Source organism: Rhineura floridana, chromosome 2 (genome assembly GCF_030035675.1).
Source record: "Rhineura floridana isolate rRhiFlo1 chromosome 2, rRhiFlo1.hap2, whole genome shotgun sequence".
Taxonomy (NCBI): Eukaryota; Metazoa; Chordata; class Lepidosauria; order Squamata; family Rhineuridae; genus Rhineura; species Rhineura floridana.
Window position 1 is genome coordinate 234,442,908 of NC_084481.1, and position 13,742 is coordinate 234,456,649.

Here is a 13,742-nt window from a genome sequence, read left to right on the forward strand (position 1 = left end):
AGGTACAGTTCTGTCACTTGCCCCAAGGGTCAAAAAGGAAACACTTAGCAGCTTCAATAGGGCATCTCCTCAAGGCTGGCAGACACACTAGTAGACGGGGGGTTGGGTGAAAGTGGTCCCATCTTTCTATGGAGCTGAATAAGATTTGGAGTCCTTTCGTCCAACCTTTTTGGCTAGAAGCCAATGGGGCAGCTGCCCCTGGGGCACTTGCTGTGGCTGCATCCACAATGAGGCAGTGTGGCTACCACTGGGGAGACATGCCCTCAGCAACAGCAGAGTACAGCACTGGGTAAGCACTTTCCCATTTCCATCACGTAGGTGTCAAGAGTGCAGAGGCACAGCTGGCTCATTCTTCTACTGGGAAAAAGGGCAGGATATAAACCTAATAAATAAATAATAATAAATAATGTTGTGCAGATGTTAATGGTCATAACCTTGGGCTTAGATTCCATTTTTTTGTGCATGGGTTTGTTTTGATCAATTCCTTCTTGAATTTGCTGTATTTTTAAGTGTATTTTTTAGTTCTGTTGAAATATTATATTGCTCTGAAATTATGGCCTTGTCTGTATGGAACCATTCTGTTAGACGTGCTAGCATTGCTACTATTCCCCTTTTTTCAATTGTGACAAAGTTTTTCCTGCATCTAGTTTCCCTTCCCCCAGCAAAACCTGTCATTAACTTTTGTCCTTTAGTCATCACGTTCAGTGGCACATGCAGTGGTATGTTTTCCAAAAAACAAAACAGTATCTTCAGGAATACTGCCACTTTTAGAATGGATATTTTTTCCTATTGAGAAAATCTGCAAATGTACCCATGATGCCAGACTCATGTTAAGGTTGTTGTTGTTATATGCCTTCAAATCGATTACGACTTATGCTGACACTTTGAATCAGTGACCTCCAAAAGCATCTATTATAAACCATCCTGTTCAGATCTTGTAAGTTCAGGTCTGTGGCTTCCTTTAGGGAATCAATCCATCTCTTGTTTGGCCTTCCTCTTTTTCTACTCCCTGCTGTTTTCCCCAGCATTATTGTCTTTTCTAGTGAATCATGTCTTCTCATGATGTGTCCAAAGTATTATTTATTTATTTATTTAATTACATTTCTAGACCGCCCTATAGCAGAAAGCTCTCAGTATGATAACCTCACTGTCATCATTTTAGCTTCTAATGATAGTTCTGGTTTCATTTGTTCTAATACCCAATTATTTGTCTTTTTTGCAGTCTATGGTATCTGCAAATCTCTCCTCCAACACCACATTTCAAATGAGTTGATTTTTCTCTTATCCGCTTTTTTCACTGTCCAACTTTCACATCCATACATAGAGATTGGGAATACCATGGTCTGAATGATCCTGACTTTAGTGTTCAGTGATACATCTTTGCATTTGAGGACCTCTTCTAGTTCTCTCCTAGCTGCACTCCCCAGTCCTAGCCTTCTTCTGATTTCTTGAATATTGTCTCCATTTTGGTTAAGAACTGCGCCAAGGTATTGATAGTCCTTGACAAGTTCAATGTGTAAGTTTATCACACTCGAAGACAGTAAAGTTTTCCAAATTTTGCATAATCCAGATCCCTAAATGTTTGATTGGGGAGTCTCCCACAGAATCTGGTATTGCTTCACTATTTTATCTTTTGTAATTTTATCCAAATTGAAACCCTCCATTCAGGTTGTGTTAAGTTGATTTTGTAACCAGAGATTGCACAAAAGACCTCAGAAAATAAAATATGTTCAAAAGAGTTTGCTGGTTCATGTCCAAATAATGCAATGCCATCTGCTTAGAAATTAGTTCTGAACTCCTCTCACACTACTTTATTTCCTTGTTAATTCTTATTGCTTCAGGCAGGGGTTCTACAGATAAAACAAATAGTAGGGCTAAGGGATTTCTCTGTCATGAACCTCTTTACAGTTAGAATGTGTCTGAGCACACACCATTTACTGAGACATATGTGTTTGGATTCATGTACATCATCTTAACCTGTGCTGAAAGTCCTTCTCATCAACCCATATTTTCTAAATTATATATATTCAGTGCCTTGCAAACGTAATCAGACCCCTGACCAATGCTCTCATATTACTGAATTACAAATGGTACATTGCAATTTCATTCTGTATATTTTTTTTTGCAACACTGAAACTCAAAATCAATTATTGTAAGGTGACATTGGTTTTATGTTGGGAAATGTTTGTAAGAAACATAAAAAACTGAAACACATTGCTTGCGTAAGTATTCAACAACCCCTGTGCTATGGAAACTCCCAGTTTACACAGATGAAAGAAATTGCCCTATCGAGGACACAATTCCCTTACCATTGGCCTCCACCTGTGAACCATTCAAGTTGCTGTCACAATTGTCAGGATAACAATTCCACTGTTGAAGGATCATTGGTCAGGTTGTGGATCTGAAGGAAAATAAAAACCAAAGAGCATTCTACAGAAGTGAGATAATGCATTCTACAGAAGTGAGACAAATACAAAGATTAGGAAAAGGGTACAAAATAATATCCAAGTGTTTGGATATCTCAGTGAGTACAGTTGGATTAATAACCAGGAAGTGGAAGCTGCGTTACACACCCAGGCACTGCCAAGAAAAGGCTGTCCCTCAAAACTCAGTGCTCAAACAAGAAGGAGACTTGGGGGAGAAGCCACAGAGAGACCAACAATCACTCTGAAGGAGTTACAGAGTTCAGTGGCTGGGAATGGACTTATGGTGCACCAGTCAACCCTATCAAGGGCTCTGTATAACACTGGCTTATATGGGAGGGTGGCTAGAAAGAAGCCGTGACTCCAAAAGTACCATCTGAAAGCACATCTGGAATTTGCCAGAAAGCACGAGAGTGCCCCAGCTGCGATGTGGGGAAAGGTTTTGTGGTCAGATGAGACCAAAATAGAGCTTTTTTGGCCAAAACTCAAAGCGCTGTGTGGTGCCAACCTAACACTGCGCATGCCTCAAGACACACCATCCCTACAGTGAAGTATGGTGATGTATGGTGGGGGCAGCATCATGCTGTGGGATGCTTCTCATCAGCAGGGACTGGGCATCTTGTTAAAATTGAAGGAAGAATAGATGGAGCAAAACACAGGGAAATGCTGAAGGAGAACCTGCTTCAGCGTACTAAAAAACTGAAGCTTGGGAGGAAATTCACTTTTCATCAGGATAATGATCCCAAGCACAAAGCAACATTAGAATGACTCAAGAAAAAAAGGTGAATGTCCAGCAGTGGCCCAGTTAAAGTCCTGATCTTAATCCCATTGAGAATCTGAAACTTGCAGTCCACAAGTGTTGTCCAACCAACCTAAACGACCTGGAGCAAATCTGCCAAGAAGAATGGGCTGAAATCTCTCCAGCGCTGTGTGCAAAGCTGGTACATACCTACCCCAAAAGACAAAGTTTTTATTGCAGTGAAAGGTGATTCTACAAAAAATTAATGTGAGGGGGGGTTGAATACTTATGCAAGCAACATGTTTCAGTTTTTGTTTCTTACTATTTTTTACTTCTACAACAGCTGGGCAGAGCTCACTAAATATAATTGGACTTTGTAACTTATCTGTTAGACTGGACAGGGCAGCTTAATTTTTTTCTTGAAAAGATCCAATTCCCTGTTCAGAGGGGTATTCTGAAAAACAGAGTCCCTCATAAAATCTTCTAAATTTATTAGTGATGTCTTTTAGTGTTATATAAATATTATCACTGTCTTTCAATTACATAATTGTTATATATTTTTTCTTACACACCGATACTACTTTATGATTTATTGCCCTTCTCAAAAAGAGTTTTCTTGGAGTGCAGGTAATTAAACCTAATTGCTTCTTTATGTTTGTTCCAACTGCAGGATTTTTTAAAAATCTAGTTATGTAATTTTTGTGTTACTTTTTAAAATATGCAGCTCTCTGGATCATCAAGCCCTTTTTCACTGCTGTTGATGCCTCCCAGATAATAACTTTAGATATTTTTGAATAGAGTTATTTATTTGAAAGTATCTTTGTAGTTAGTTCTTGAGTTGCTATTTGATTGTGCAAATAGATTAAATCGATAAGAGATTATCCAAATACCAATGTCTGTTTCCTAACTGTGCATTATCCTATGCCCATTCTATAAGTATAGAAGCATACTGGTGGTGGAAAGCATTATTAAAGATAAAATTATCAATCATATGGAAGAACAAATAAGGCTGGTGTAGCATCAGCATGTCTTATCCAAAGGTTAAGTCCTGTCTCATCTTTGAAAAAGTAATTAACATATGGATAAAGGTGATCCAGTAGACATTATATACTTAGAGCTGTACTCCAAGTAGATCAACCAAATTTAATGGACATGATTCATTTCATGGCTATAGTCCCAGGCTATGGTCTGAAGGCACATGAGGTAAGCAGGGTCAGGTCTGGTCAGTGCCTGGATGGGAGACAGCCTGGAAACCATATGTAAGCCACGTTGGGTTTCTATCATGAAAAGAAAGGTGGGGTATAAATGTAATAAATAAACAATTTAAATCCATTAATTTCATTGAGTGTACTATAACATAGTTGGATATAACCCTTAGACTTTGAAAAGGCTTTTTACAGAATCCCTCATCAGAGGCTGAGCAACCTTAACACCCAAAGAACAACAGGCAGGCCCCTTTACCAGGCCAAGTTGAACGTTTTACTATTAGCATATAAAAACCTTGATACATTGGGACCAGTTTACTTGAAGGATAGCCTTGTCCCATATATGTCTACTTAACCACTTCAGCCCATTAAACTGATGCATTACAAGTGTCACATAATGTTGGTTCTGCACTTGTACTGCAAATAATTGATCCTTCAGTGTAGCAACACCTACCCTCTGGAATTTTCTGCCCACTGATATTAAGCAAGTTCCTTCATTGTACTATTTTCAACACCTGCGAAAAACCTTTTTGTTTAGGTAAGCCTACGCAGACGTGTTAATTTTAATATGCCCTATAATATTCATTCTGCATCTGTGACAAGTTGACTTTAGTGTGGCAGATTTGGAACTACCTGACTATTGTTTGTTTATTAATATACGGTCACAGACCCATTCAAATAAAATTGTCAATTAAACATCGGAATAGTTAAGATACAGGAATATAAATGTACAACATAAAAGAAATAACAGTTAAGAAAGAAGAATCCTCTTGCGACTCCTTTGGACAGAGAAGAGGAACTTAGCCACTGTCATAAGAACATAAGAAGAGCCTGCTGGATCAGGCCAGTGGCCCATCTAGTCCAGCATCCTGTTCTCACAGTGGCCAACCAGGTCCCAGGGGGGAAGCCTGCAAGCAGGACCTGAGTGCAAGAACACTCTCCCCTCCTGAGGCTTCCGGCAACTGGTTTTCAGAAGCATGCTGCCTCTGACTAGGGTGGCACAGCACAGCCATCACGGCTAGTAGCCATTGATAGCCCTGTCCTCCATGAATTTGTCTAATCTTCTTTTAAAGCCGTCCAAGCTGGTGGCCATTACTGCATCTTGTGGGAGCAAATTCCATAGTTTAACTATGCGCTGAGTAAAGAAGTACTTCCTTTTGTCTGTCCTGAATCTTCCAACATTCAGCTGCTTTGAATGTCCACGAGTTCTAGTATTATGAGAGAGGGAGAAGAACTTTTCTCTATCCACTTTCTCAATGCCATGCATAATTTTATACACTTCTATCATGTCTCCTCTGACCCGCCTTTTCTCTAAACTAAAAAGCCCCAAATGCTGCAACCTTTCCTCGTAAGGGAGTCGCTCCATCCCCTTGATCATTCTGGTTGCCCTCTTCTGAACCTTTTCCAACTCTATAATATCCTTTTAGAGATGAGGTGACCAGAACTGTACACAGTATTCCAAATGCGGCCGCACCATGGATTTATACAACGGCATTATGATATTGGCTGTTTTATTTTCAATACCTTTCCTAATTATCGCTAGCATGGAATTTGCCTTTTTCACAGCTGCCGCACACTGGGTCGACATTTTCATCGTGCTGTCCACTACAACCCCAAGGTCTCTCTCCTGGTCTGTTACCGCCAGTTCAGACCCCATGAGCGTATATGTGAAATTAAGGTTTTTTGCTCCAATATGCATAATTTTACACTTGTTTATATTGAATTGCATTTGCCATTTTTCCGCCCATTCACTCAGTTTGGAGAGATCTTTTTGGAGCTCTTCACAATCCCTTTTTGTTTTAACAACCCTGAACAATTTAGTGTTGTCAGCAAACTTGGCCACTTCACTGCTCACTCCTAATTCTAGGTCATTAATGAACAAGTTGAAAAGTACAGGTCCCAATACCGATCCTTGAGGGACTCCACTTTCTACAGCCCTCCATTGCGAGAACTGTCCATTGATTCCTACTCTCTGCTTTCTGCTTCTTAACCAATTCCTTATCCACAAGAGAATCTCTCCTCTTATTCCATGACTGCTAAGCTTCCTCAGAAGTCTTTGGTGAGGTACCTTGTCAAACGCTTTTTGAAAGTCTAAGTACACTATGTCCACTGGATCACCTCTATCTATATGCTTGTTGACACTCTCAAAGAATTCTAATAGGTTACTGAGACAGGACTTTCCCTTGCAGAAGCCATGCTGGCTCTGCTTCAGCAAGGCTTGTTCTTCTATGTGCTTAGTTAATCTAGCTTTAATTATACTTTCTACCAGTTTTCCAGGGACAGAAGTTAAGCTAACTGGCCTGTAATTTCCGGGATCCCCTCTGGATCCCTTTTTGAAGATTGGCGTTACATTTGCCACTTTTCAGTCCTCAGGCACGGAGGAGGACCTGAGGGACAAGTTACATATTTTAGTTAGCAGATCAGCAATTTCACATTTGAGTTCTTTGAGAACTCTCGGGTGGATGCCATCCGGGCCCGGTGATTTGTCAGTTTTTATATTGTCCATTAAGCCTAGAACTTCCTCTCTCGTTACCACTATTTGTCTCAGTTCCTCAGAATCCCTTCCTGCAAATGTTAGTTCAGGTTCAGGGATCTGCCCTATATCTTCCACTGTGAAGACAGATGCAAAGAATTCATTTAGCTTCTCTGCAATCTCCTTATCGTTCTTTAGTACACCTTTGACTCCCTTATCATCCAAGGGTCCAATCGCCTCCCTAGATGGTCTCCTGCTTTGAATGTATTTATAGAATTTTTTGTTGTTGGTTTTTATGTTCTTAGCAATGTGCTCCTCATATTCTTTTTTTTTTAATAATTTTTTATTCAAAATTTTCAAAAGACAAACAAAGCAAAATCAAACAACAAAAACATAAACATAACAATACAACAAAATAAAATAAAATAAAATAGTTGACTTCCGATTTGTCGCAGATCAGCTATAAGTATATAATATATATCAAACCTGTCCCTTAATATATACATACAGGATCACTTTTCTCCATAAGCTATCTTAGTTAATCGTCAAATCCCAATATCATCATTTTATTTTGATCTTTCAACAAAAAGTCTAAGAGAGGCTTCCATTCCTTTTTTGTTGTGGGTTTTTATGTTCTTAGCAATGTGCTCCTCAAATTCTTTTTTAGCATCCCTTATTGTCTTCTTGCATTTCTTTTGCCAGAGTTTGTGTCCTTTTTTATTTTCTTCATTCGGACAAGACTTCCATTTTCTGAAGGAAGACTTTTTGCCTCTAAGAGCTTCCTTGACTTTGCTCGTTAACCATGCTGGCATCTTCTTGGCCCTGGCGGTACCTTTTCTGATCTGCGGTATGCACTCCAGTTGAGCTTCTAATAGAGTGTTTTTAAACAACTTCCAAGCATTTTCGAGTGATGTGACCCTGTGGACTTTGTTTTTCAGCTTTCTTTTTACCAATCCCCTCATTTTTGTGAAGTTTCCTCTTTTGAAGTCAAATGTGACCGTGTTGGATTTTCTTGGCAATTGGCCAGTTACATGTATGTTTAATTTAATAGCACTGTGGTCACTGCTCCCAATCGGTTCAACAACACTTACATCTCGCACCAGGTCCTGGTCCCCACTGAGGATTAAGTCCAGGGTTGCCGTCCCTCTGGTTGGTTCCATGACCAACTGGTCTAGGGAATAGTCATTTAGAATATCTAGAAACTTTGCTTCTTTGTCATGACTGGAACACATATGCGGCCAGTCTATGTCCAGGTAGTTGAAGTCACCCATTACTACCACATTTCCTAGTTTGGATGCTTCCTCAATTTCATATCTCATCTCAAGGTTTCCCTGAGCATTTTGATCAGGGGGACGATAGATCGTTCCCAGTATTAAGTCCCTCCTGGGGCACGGTATCACCACCCACAACGATTCTGTGGAGGAGTCCGCCTCTTTTGGGGTTTCGAGCTTGCTGGATTCAATGCCTTCTTTCACGTATAGAGCGACTCCGCCACCAATACGTCCTTCCCTGTCCTTCCGATATAGTTTATATCCAGGGATAACCGTATCCCACTGGTTTTCTCCATTCCACCAGGTCTCCGTTATGCTCACTATATCAATGCTCTCCTCTAAGACCAAGCACTCCAGTTCTCCCATCTTGGTTCGGAGGCTCCTAGCATTAGCGTACAGGCACTTGTAAGCAGTGTCTCTTCAAGTGTCTTTGGCACTTGTGGTTTGGCCTGTGGTAATTTTGCTCTTCTGAATTTATATCCTATGCCCCTGCTCTCACAATGCCTACTTCTAGGCCTACCCCTTTTAAAATTTCATAATTTCTTTGGTTTTTATCCCAGGGGGGAGGTTTATTCCGAACCGGACCTTTCTCAGCTCCTGTCGGGTTTCCCCCCTCAGTCAGTTTAAAAGCTGCTCTGCTACCTTTTTAACTTTAAGTTCCAGCAGTCTGGTTCCATTCTGGTTCAAGTGGAGCCCGTCCCTTTTGTACAGGCCCGGCTTGTCCCAAAATGTTCCCCAGTGCCTAACAAATCTAAACCCTTCCACCTGACACCATCATCTCATCCACGCATTGAGATTGCAAAGCTGGGCCTGTCTGGCTGGTCCTGCGCGTGGAACCGGTAGCATTTCAGAGAAAGCCACCTTGGAGGTCCTGGCTTTCAGCATCCTACCTAGCAACCTAAATTTTGCTTCCAGGACCTCACGGCTGCATTTCCCCATGTCGTTGGTGCCAACGTGCACCACGACCACTGACTCCTCCCCAGCACTGTTGTAGACTTATTAAAATCAGCTAGGAAACATTTCAAAATATTTCCAGGTCAATGGCCTGCCAGGAAAGTTCCTCATAATAGGGCCAAGTAGTCTATCACGATCCTCCCTATAAAAATTACATACAAAAAAGACGTGAGTCAAAGTTTCAACTTCGTCACCACAGGGACACAGCCGGTCCACATAAGGGGCACCTTGGTATCGCCCTTCCAAGAGAGCAAAAGAGAGACAATTAAACCTGGCCCTGGAGAATACATGCCAATACTTGGGAACAGTCAGATTCTCCAAATAATTAGCATTTTGGGGGAACTGGAAACTCAGACCAAGATGGATAGAGAAGCATATTTTGCAAGCATTTGATATAGAAAGTTGAAAGTCGATATCCCTAATTCATTGATCTAAAATGTATTTAACAGTCCTAAAATTTTGTGTATGGATAAAATCAAAAGAAAAACCTAATGAGTGCAATTTAACGATAAAAAATTTAGACCTAGACCTGGTGTAAGCATCTTTCAAAAGAAGATTTAAATAACCTAAGGATCGCTGAAGACAACCTTAAGCCAGTATCTAAAAGCAGAGGACCATGCAGCGCATTCGACAGAAACAAGGCCGGCCTCAAGACATAAACCCACAGCTGTGACACACCTTGGCATTCCAAATAGAGATCTCAGGAATTTTGAAAGGACTCTTTCCACAACTGGATTAAATCCCTGGATCCAAATTGGAACACGGTACAGTAACTGAGGCAGAATTTTAGCCTTAAATAGCTGGATGGCCGCTAGAATATATTGGGCCCCCTTTGTATAGAAAAAACGAAAAACTGCCTTGGTAGTACTCTGCGCTACCTGCACTGTATGTTTTCTGTGGATAGCCCAAGAGAGAGTGGGGGGAAAGTGACACCCAGGAATTTTAAATTGCTTGATTTGATCTATATGTTGCCTGCCAATAATCCACTTATTTGACTGAGGACACCTAGAGAAAACCATAATCTTGGTTTTACTAAAATTAATTGTCAGCAAATTGTCCTTACAATAGGCCATGAAGACACATAATAAAAGCTTCAGTCCTATTCGTCATGGATCCCAGCCGTCAAGGCACAAGGACCATGCGTCAGACCCAATTCCCCACCCTTAGGGCAATTGTTCTGGAACCAAAATATACCAATTCACCCTTGCCAAGGCTGTGTATTCCAACACCAACCCTGCAAGGTAGAAGGTAGGCTGCCACCACCCCTTTTACTGGTTCCACTCACAGCCAGGGGATCTCTGAGCCCAAACAATAGGTAAACCAAGGTCCTAAAAGACAAGAGCCAAACTTACACTCCTTGTCAGGAAACCTCTAGTAAAACCCACAAAGTAGAATCAAGCTTTTAACTTCTTTTTCCCTCTTCGGTAGTTACGTGACTGAGATGGTCAAGGTGCTGAATTCAGAACCACCCTTTCTTTCAATGAACACACCAGGTTAAATAGAAGTAGCTTTATTAAAATATATAAGTGCACATCAAAATATAGCAGCAAGTAATCCTTTAAGACCATACACCCAAACAGGGGTTTAGGTACATACAAGAGAGTTCATACACACAACAGGAAAATAACAACCTTTCTAACCTAATACTTACACGTGAGGTAGATGGTTGAAGTGGCGTCTCTCCTAAGAGAGATTGATGTTAAACACAAAGCAATGGAACCCTGCATAGGTTACCTCCCATAGGCAACACTCCGAAGGAACCTTTCAGAACCTTCCTGAGGGAACAAAGGCTATGGGTCTCTAGCCCTGTACTTAAGGAAAAGAATCCCAACGGTCCAGGATTGATTTAACCAATCAGGAGATTTCTGATGTAATCCCTTTCTAGATGTTTCTCACTTTTTCGCGCCTTCCAGGCCCCCCTCCCAAACGGTGTTTCAAACTTCACAGGCCAAGAATGGCCTTGAGTGACAGGCACTTGTTAATCAGCACAGATAGCAGGTGCTTCTGTTTAGGCTTCTCTAACCGTCTTCAGCTGGAAACCGAAACTTAACATTTTTACCCTTTCAAAGGCCTGTTTTTCCTAACAGTTGGAACTCCCAGAGTTCTTTGCTTGAACCAAGATGTTACATATAATTTTTTAATAACTCATGAACATATACAGGTTCATGACACTATTTTTGATAGAGACGTAAGCACAGCATTGTATGCACATAAAAGTAAAGTGCATTTAGTCTCTGCCAACTTTGGAGGGTGGAAATCAGAACTTAAACAATATCCAGTCAAATCATTCAAACAGAGATTGAATAAGGAAGGACTAGTATATAACCTTGATGGACTCCCTTAGTAACAGAAATAGAATTTGTCAGGTTACCTTCTAATCCACACCTTACTCGAAGCATAGTGCATTGGTGGCAACTTTTGATAAGATAAAGCAATATCTTGTCAATAGAAAAAATGGAAATGGACTGCCTTCAAGTCGATCCCTACTTATGGTGACCCTTCATGGTAAGCAGTATTCAGAGGTGGTTTACCATTGCCTTCCTCTGAGGCTGAGAGGCAGTGACTGGCCCAAGGTCACCCAGTGAGCTTCATGGCTGTGTGGGGATTCGAAGCCTGGTCTCCCAGGTCGTAGTCCAACACTCTAACCACTACACCACACTGGCTACTCTTGTCAATAGAAGAGTGAAACAATTTGAGCCACAGTTTGTCTCTTGGGATTGAATCAAAAGCTGACTTCAGATTGATAAATGCTGTAAACAAACCATTTCCAAAAGAGGTTGTATATTTCTGAGCCAAATGGTTTAAAACTACACAGTGGTCAATGGTAAATCTACCCTTTCTAAAGGCTGCCTGTTCATTTCCCAAAATATTCTCATCCTCTATCCAAGTGGCAAGCCTCAGATTCAAGTAACTAGTATATAACTTACCCACTATCAACAATAGACTGATAGGTCGATAATTTGATGGGTTTTCCCTAGCGCCTTTCTTAAATATTGGTATTGCGATAGCTTCTAACCAAGCTAGGGGAAAAAGACCAGTAATTAATATGCATAAATAGATTTGCCAAAAGAGGGGCCCACCAGGTTATGTTCGCCATCTGACTATTAACATTTGGCAAGCATCATCATTATAATCTCTAAAATGCCTACTTTTTTTCAGACCTACCCAGACATATTTAAGTTATGTATACTTACTTTTTAAAATTTTGCTGATTTTATCTGTGTATTATTGGCAATTATTTTGTATATCATAGAATAGTCAGTTTGAAAGGGCCTATAAGGCCATCAAGTCCAACCTCCTGCACAAACCCATGTACACAACTCAGTTTATTTAATTAAGCAGTTTATAAATTTAAAACATAAATATTGTCATACATTTATACAAATCTATGGTACGACTGCACTTGAAATACTGTGGACGCTTCTGGTTGTCACATCTCAAAAATGGAATTGCAGAGTTTGAAAAGGCGCAGAAAAGGTCAAGCTAACTTATCAGGGGCCTGAAGCAATTCCCCTATGTCAACAGGTTACAACATTTGGGGATTAAGATTAAATTTTGAAAGGTGGTGTTGGAGGAGAGCTTTGGGCATACCATGGATTGCGAAAAAGACAAATAATTGGATATTAGAACAAATTAAACTAGAACTATCACTAGAACCTAAAATGATGGAACTGAGGTTATCATACTTTGAACACATAATGAGAAGACACAATTCATTAGAAAAGATAATAATGCTGGGAAAAACAGAAGGGAGTAGAAAAGAGGAAGGCCAAACAAGAGATGGATTGATTCCATAAAGGAAGCCACGGACCTGAACTTACAAGATCTGAACAGGGTGGTTCATGACAGATGCTCTTGGAGGTCGCTGATTCATAGGATCGCCATAAGTCGTAGTCCACTTGGAGGCACATAACAGCAACAAACGTTGAAAAAAATGTGAGAATGGGCATAGTCTAAATTTGCAAAATTATGCATGGTGTGGAGAAAGTTAAGTTTTTTCCCCTTTCTCATAACACTAGAACACAAGGTTATCCTATGAATGATGAGAAATTCAGGTCACACAAAAGGAAGTATTTTTTCATACAGCACATAGTTAAACAATGACATTTGTTACTGCAAGAGTGATAACCACTAATCCTAACAGTTTTAAATGGGGATTAGACAAATTCATGGAAGATAAGGATATCAATGACAATTTATCATTATGGCTTTAATACTACCTCCAGGATTAGAGGCAGAATCCCTCTGAATATGAGTTGTTGGGAAGCAACATCAGAAGGCTATTGCCTTAATGCCCTGCTTGTATTGTATGCCCCCCAGAGGCATTTGGTTGAGTGCTGTGGGAAATAGGATACTGGACTATTTATTTCTAATTTTTATTACAAATATTTCTATCCTGCCCTTCTACCCTACAACAGGGCACTCAGGGCAGCTCACAAGAAAATCATGGCCAATAAAATCACAAAACCATTAAAACAGATACAAATACATAAAATGCAATTAAGAAATATAGGGGAGTGATATTAAAAGGGACTAAAGAGGTAAAAACTAAAAAGGGGGCTAGATGGGCCTTTGGCCTGATCCAGGGTGGCTCTTACAAGGATTTTATTTATTTATTTATTTATTTATTAGATTATTACCCCACCTTTCCTCCCAGTAGGAACCCAGGGTGGCATT

At 40.3% G+C, this 13,742-nt stretch overlaps 1 long non-coding RNA gene across 1 annotated transcript; it reads right to left on the reverse strand.

Moving 5' to 3' along the window:
* Nucleotides 1–310: 310 nt before the first annotated feature.
* Nucleotides 311–10,826, reverse strand: LOC133377846 (uncharacterized). Its single transcript, XR_009760800.1, has 3 exons — nucleotides 10,717–10,826; nucleotides 2,310–2,401; nucleotides 311–382 (listed from the first exon to the last, which is right to left on the reverse strand). It is a non-coding gene; the product is annotated as an uncharacterized LOC133377846 (long non-coding RNA).
* Between the last annotated feature and the right edge of the window lie 2,916 nt (nucleotides 10,827–13,742).